The 6880-nt window shown below is 41.5% G+C and overlaps 1 pseudogene; it reads right to left on the bottom strand.

Annotated features, from left to right (window-relative positions):
- Positions 1-500: 500 nt before the first annotated feature.
- LOC107585066 (nuclear body protein SP140-like protein) overlaps positions 501-6880 on the bottom strand; it is a 41534-nt pseudogene continuing 35154 nt past the window's right edge.

Genomic DNA, 6880 nt, shown 5'->3' with positions numbered 1-6880 from the left:
AGAATGATCATGGCACTCTTGTAGACTAAAAAGCCTTTATTAGCAGATGGCTACATCCAAAAAATCTAAAAACTCTCCAACGCGTTTCTGCACATGCCTTCTTCAGGGAGAGCAAACAACAAACTTTGCACAGGTGAAAGCAGTTATCATTCATTAAGTCATCCGATCATAGTCATGTGACAAACAACTCTCTATAACATTAAACATTCACAAAAATGTTCACACTCAAAAAGTACAACAAATTTTCATACTCAAGAAATACCATTACTTTTATGCATTCATTTAAAATGTTTTGCCAAAGGATATTCTTCATTACCCCTCCTGATGGCATATGTGTGTGCAGCCAATCAATCCAGTAATCGTCTTTTTGTTCTGCCAATATAAAACACCATAAATTGAGGACATTCTGGGCTATTAATAACATGAGTAGTTTGACAATTAATAAAATCTCTAATAGTATAAACCATATTTGTATTGATTTACCCTGTACCACATTATCGCAATGGTTACAATGATGACATTTAAAACCCAAATCTCAATTGTATCCTTTAAAGACTAGTAAAAGCTGTTATTTGATACTGATACTGAAGATTCTCTGGAACTCTTCATCAAAAATTTGTTTCAGCCTTGTACCTATTCGGCCAAACTCATTGTCCTTTAAAAAACAAGAGAACTAAATATAAACAAATCTGTCAAAAATCAAATGTCCGCTTGTAAAGTCAATCATCTCAACAATAATCATCAATAATGTCCAAGATATGTGTCCACATATAAAATTGCAAAACAACTTCATTTGAACAAGCTCTTGATTTTTTGGTGATTTATTTATTATGTAACATGTTTCAGTGAATCTTACCCTATTGAACTTGCTGCAGTTGCTGAAAATGAGCTGAAAGTCAGAGATGAACGCTCCTACCGTCTGATACGCTCCACTGTCCAACTTCTGCTTTATTCTGTCCAGCCACATCGGCCGAGTTATGAACTCAGAGTATCTGGGCACCTGGAAGTCATTTTATTTCTGGTTTTATTTATTCACATTCTTTTCATATCTTTCATCACTTTTATTCTATTTATAAACTATTTTAAATTTAACTAAGGCATGAAAAGACTTGCAAATGTAAAAAGACAGCGAGACGATATAAAGAGAAAATCTCACAGTTTGTCGTGGATCCTCAATAAACACCTTCTTGATGTCCTTTCTGTACACACATAATAGGAGGGAGTGGCAGTGCTAAAGATGACAAGCAACACATATCCACAATTAGGCCCATAAATAACTGTTCTGTTTCTAAACCTGCTGAAAATTGAGAGCACCTTAAATGTTCGTCGTTATATTCTATATTAAAGGGATAGTTCCCTATCTGTCGGTCACTACGAGTTATGTCGTGATGACATTGGGGGGGGGGGAGCACCAATCATCTCTGACTTTAAGAGAAAACGTCAATGAATTTTGGCTAGTGGATTTTGCATACCTGAACCACTCCCCATGCATACGGGTATAAATAGGCGACAGGTGCATCAGATTTTTGCTTCGGAGCTGAGTGGATGAACGTGCTTGATCTCCACAAAGCCTTTTCGTCATCTGTCTGGAAAGAGCAGTTTTCCTAAAAGAGCGAATCACGGACGGCTCGCGTCTTTTTAACTCCTTTGCTGTCACCCCCCATTTTCGGCATGGAGGCACAAATGACATACCCAAAATAAAAAGGTTTCTGCTCATGAGTCTTTCTGACTAGATACATAATCAACATATGTTCACAAAGCAGACACTTCAAAGTTTACTGTTCAAGAATCAGAATTACTCAGACTGTTATGATAATTGAGATATATAAGCTCAAACATAAAAACAAAAAAAATGTATTAAAAACATATTTTTTAAAATGTATAAAAAAAAAATGTTGCTGTGGTAAATGGTTTTAGAAACACAGTGAAGCTAAAGCCACAAGTCTACTAATGCTTCATTTCAAATTTCAGGACATAATCTCTAAAACTGTGAATTTTATTAAACATTTTCTAAGACCATGTCATGTGTGTTTTTAGAGAAGGCTAATAAAAGGCTAATAAAATTGATTTATGGCCCTCTGTAAGCTCTCCTGCATGCTGTTGCCTCATGTCTGGCCAGGCAAACTGCCCCATTCATGATTCTATTGTTCTCACTCGATTAACCTTTCACACCTCCACCAGGTACGAGACATTATCCTCATTATTCCTTTATCATCATTCTTTTGTTTTATTCAGCCATTAGTAGCCTTTATTCTGGCATTACAAGGTTTACCAAGCCACATCGCGTCAGTCCCAGTATACATTTACCCAACTATTATCAAAAGTATTTCTAAAAAAATACAACAAAACATTTTCTTACAACCTTACTTCAATTATTTTGACAAAATACATTATAAAGAAGAACTGCACCTGTTCTGCAGCTGCATTAGAGCTAACATTAGCATCAAGCTACATAAGACAATTTCTGACATTAATAATACACTTTTACTCAAAACTCACTTTAAACCACCATCGAGTGTGTAAGCTCTCCTGCATGCTGTTGCCTCATGTCTGGCCAGGCAAACTGCCCCATTCATGATTCTATTGTTCTCACTCGATTAACCTTTCACACCTCCACCAGGTACGAGACATTATCCTCATTATTCCTTTATCATCATTCTTTTGTTTTATTCAGCCATTAGTAGCCTTTATTCTGGCATTACAAGGTTTACCAAGCCACATCGCGTCAGTCCCAGTATACATTTACCCAACTATTATCAAAAGTATTTCTAAAAAAATACAACAAAACATTTTCTTACAACCTTACTTCAATTATTTTGACAAAATACATTATAAAGAAGAACTGCACCTGTTCTGCAGCTGCATTAGAGCTAACATTAGCATCAAGCTACATAAGACAATTTCTGACATTAATAATACACTTTTACTCAAAACTCACTTTAAACCACCATCGAGTGTTTGTAATAACTTCCTTTTGCGATCACATGTGGAATTTGGTCGTTTGGTCATGCAACATCATATAGGTTCTGTACTGGAATTTGTCAAGTAGTTCACCTGTTTTGAGTCTTTGGGTTTTTCGAGTCTTTCGTTCATCACATGACAGCCTCATAAGCTTAACCAATGAAGTCTGATCCGGAAAGAGAATTGATTAGTTCATCTCTCGAGTCTTCGGGTTTTTCGAGCCGTTCGTTCATCACGTGACAGACCCATAAGCTTAACCTATGCAGTCTGAGCCGGAAAGAGACTTAATAATAATAACCAACTCTTTATTACCTTTGTTACAACATTCAGTGTTATGGAAAAGAACCATCATGACAGAAATTCACACATTTATAAACTGTAAGAAGTAAAAAGCTACAATTTGAGACCAGAAACGCATCACGTAACTGTAAGAGTAAATAATAATGATAATAATAATAATAATAATATGCAATAATAAACTATGCATCCGTTTGTAAGGAAGCCTGTAAATTAACTAATTTCTCTATCCAATGCTGTCACGTCACGTGACAAAAGAACGAACGATTCGAAAGACTCGAGAGATTAACTAATCAATTCTCTTTCCCGCTCAGACTGCATAGGTTAAAGCTTATGGAGCTGTCACGTGATGAACGAACGACTCAAACTCGAAGACTCGAGAGATGAACTAATCAATTCTCTTTCTGGCTCAGACTGCATAGGTTAAAGTTTATGGGGCTGTCACGTGATGAACGAACGACTCAAACCCAAAGTGTGTTGGGTAACAGGTCAGATAAGAGGTGAGATGAGCTAAGCATAGACTGAAGACCCAGGTAAACAATGAATTAATATTTTCTGTTTCTTATAGCATTATAGTTTTGTATTGTTTGTAGTGTGACCAACGCTTGCATAAGTAGTAGACATGTTAGGGAAGTAACACGTAACATTTTAATTATATTTAGCTAAAATGAACGAAATGACTCGAAAAATTCATTTTGCTGAACGAGACTCAAAGGTCTGAGTCGGTAAAATGATCCGAACTTCCCATCACTAATATAAACGTGGAAGAGTTAAGAAAACGCATCACAGGATGAGACGGGGCGGGATATGATGCCCAGTTATGACTGACAGGTGATGGACGAATCAGGTTTCCTCTGAGTCAGAGCGCGAGCACGGAAGAGTAAACATACAGAGACAGCCCAGGGAGCTGCTAATTATCATCAGATCGCGTAAATCAGTGGAAAATGAATAGAAATGATGATTCTGTCTGAAGAAATATGAAGTAAACGTGTAAATATATCTATATATCTCCATGTATATGCATCGGTGGACTATCAGCCCTTATTGACACTGTTCAGTGAAGCTATGTGAACACAAATAAACTGCTGCAGACGTGACTGAATATGAATGCGTGGTGAATTCCTATTCCAAAGATGACACATATGGATTTATTATTTTGCACTTCGGACATACATTACTAAATTACTGTCACTGCAACAGTGTTTTATCAAAACAGTCGAAGCTATCGAAGCTAGAGTCTTTAATCTTTCTACTGATGAACAGTTTGTCCAGATCAAATCAGAGTGTGATGTTTTAACGTGCTGTTAAATTGAAACAACAATAATCTGGGGCCATCGCCGATCTTTGACAGTTAAGGGGTTAAAGATGCCGCTCCATCCGCGCCCTCTTGGTTGTGGTCGTTACCTGTCTTCTGAGGACAGACACGATCGTTGTTTTCAGTGTCTGGGCATCCAACACGCTGAAGCTGCTTTCGTGGATGACTCATGCGTCTACTGTGGGCGTATATGCATGACATCGCTGCGATTTCGCCTCTCTTTTCTGAAAAGAGGGGCACCCTCTGCCGCTACCCATCCCGGTCTCTCTGGCTCGACCAGAGGACCGCCGGCTGGTGCTCTGGGAGATATGAGGATCACAGTAAGAGCTTCTCCGCTGGGTCAGCCCCCACGGACCTCTTATTCCTCACGCAGCGATCATCCCGTTCGGCTCCCGAGTGATTTCGCTGGTCTGTCTCGTGAGGCTGCCAGCATTTAATTCGGTGCACCGCCAGAAGATCAGATGTCGATCGCAGCATCGGGGAATGGGCTATCATCCTCCGAGGATGAAGATTCGAGCATCGTGCTGGAGGTCAATAGACCACCCACTCCCGAGCCCTCGCGGCTGGATGATTGGTTTCTCGGGGCAGGACGTGGCTCATAACCACGATCTACTCCGGTGCCTTTCTTCCCAGAGGTGCATGAGGAGCAGACGAACACGTGGATGGCCCCTTTTACGGCCAGAAGCCGCTTGTCTCCCTCCTCCGTCCTCACTACCCTTGATGGCGGGGCAGCCAGGGGGTACGTCGACATTCTCCAGGTGGAGAGAGGGGTTGGGGTGCACCTGTGCCCGCAAAACGCTGCCACTTGGAGGAATCATCCTCGTCTCCCATCCAAAGCCTGTAAGCTGACGGCCGCTCTCGCGGCCAAAGCTTACAGTGCTGCGGGCCAGGCTGCCTCTGCCCAGCAGTCAGACTGGGCGGAGCAATCTGACGCCAGGCCCAGTATCGGTGTTAGCTTGCCCGGGTCTCCGGTCAGCCACTGTACTGGGATAGGTGTCTATATGGCTTGATTCCCTTCGGGAGATCCCATATGCGTATTTTTCCACGGTAAGGTTCCCCCCTCGGTGAACCCATGTCTTCCCTTGACAGATCATTCTGTCACTCTCTGCTGGCAGTTGTTCCATCCCTACTCGGGTAGGACCTGCCTCAGAGACCCATTCCATATGTAGTATCCCTTCTGTTAAGAAATTTCTGTGGTGAAAGGAACAGTGGCTTGGCTATCACCAGCAGCGGTATACTTCCCTCTGGTCCCTGAGGGTATCAAGGGCAGTGAATTCACGCTGGGGCGGTGGGAAGGTTACAACCGTTGCGTAGCATTTGTCTGACACGTGGCTGCTTGTCAACATTTGCAACGCCATAGGGTTGTGACAGGGTTCTGGTTGTGGCGCTTTCCATGGACCCCTAATGTCGTCACGACATAACTCGTAGTGATAGGGAATAGGGAACATCTCAGTTACGTACGTAACCCTCGTTCCCTGATGGAGGGAACGGAGACATTATGTCCCCATGCCACAATCTCGAACCATCGCTGGTTGCCAGGGACAAGTTCTCGGCTCCTCAGCATAAAACCTGATGAGTGGATGCACCTGTCGCCTATTTATACCCGTACACACAGGGAGTGGCTCAGGTATGCAAAATCCACTAGCCAAAATTCATTGGCGTTTTCTCTTAAAGTCAGAGATGATTGATCCCAAGTAAATCTCCCCCTAATGTCGTCACAACATAACGTCTCCATTCCCTCCATCAGGGAACGAGGGTAATGCACGTTTCATTTCACCCAAAAATTCTGTCATTAATTACTCACTCTCATGTCGTTCTAAACCCGTAAGACCTCCGTTTATCTTCGGAACACAAATTATCTGCGTGGCACAGCTGACACAGAACAGCATACACTGTTTACAGTCAGAGGATACTCTGCAAAATAGCGCTAGGGTGACGCGGAGGAGACGACTTGTTGAATAAAGTCGTTATTTTTGTTTTCTTTGTGTACAAAAAGTAATCTTGTAGCTTCGTAAAATTACAGTTGAACCCCTGATGTCACATGGATTATTTTACCGATCTCCTTGCTACGTTTATGGACCTTGATCGTGGTAATTACATTGCTGTTTATGGGAGGGTCAGAGAGCTCTCAGATTCCATCAAAAATATCTTCATTTGTGTTCCGAAGATGAACCAAGGCCTTACGGGTTTGGAACGACACGAGGGTGAGTAATTAATGACAGAATTGTGTGTGTGTGTGTGTGTGTGTGTGTGTGTGTGTGTGTGTGTGTGTGTGTGTGTGTGTGTGTGTGTGTGTGTGTGTGTATA

This window comes from Sinocyclocheilus grahami, unplaced genomic scaffold (genome assembly GCF_001515645.1).
Source record: "Sinocyclocheilus grahami isolate Dianchi unplaced genomic scaffold, SAMN03320097.WGS_v1.1 scaffold66.1, whole genome shotgun sequence".
In the NCBI taxonomy this organism is placed as follows: Eukaryota; Metazoa; Chordata; class Actinopteri; order Cypriniformes; family Cyprinidae; genus Sinocyclocheilus; species Sinocyclocheilus grahami.
The sequence above is the reverse complement of the archived record's forward strand: the minus strand, read 5'-3'. Positions and strand labels throughout refer to the sequence as shown.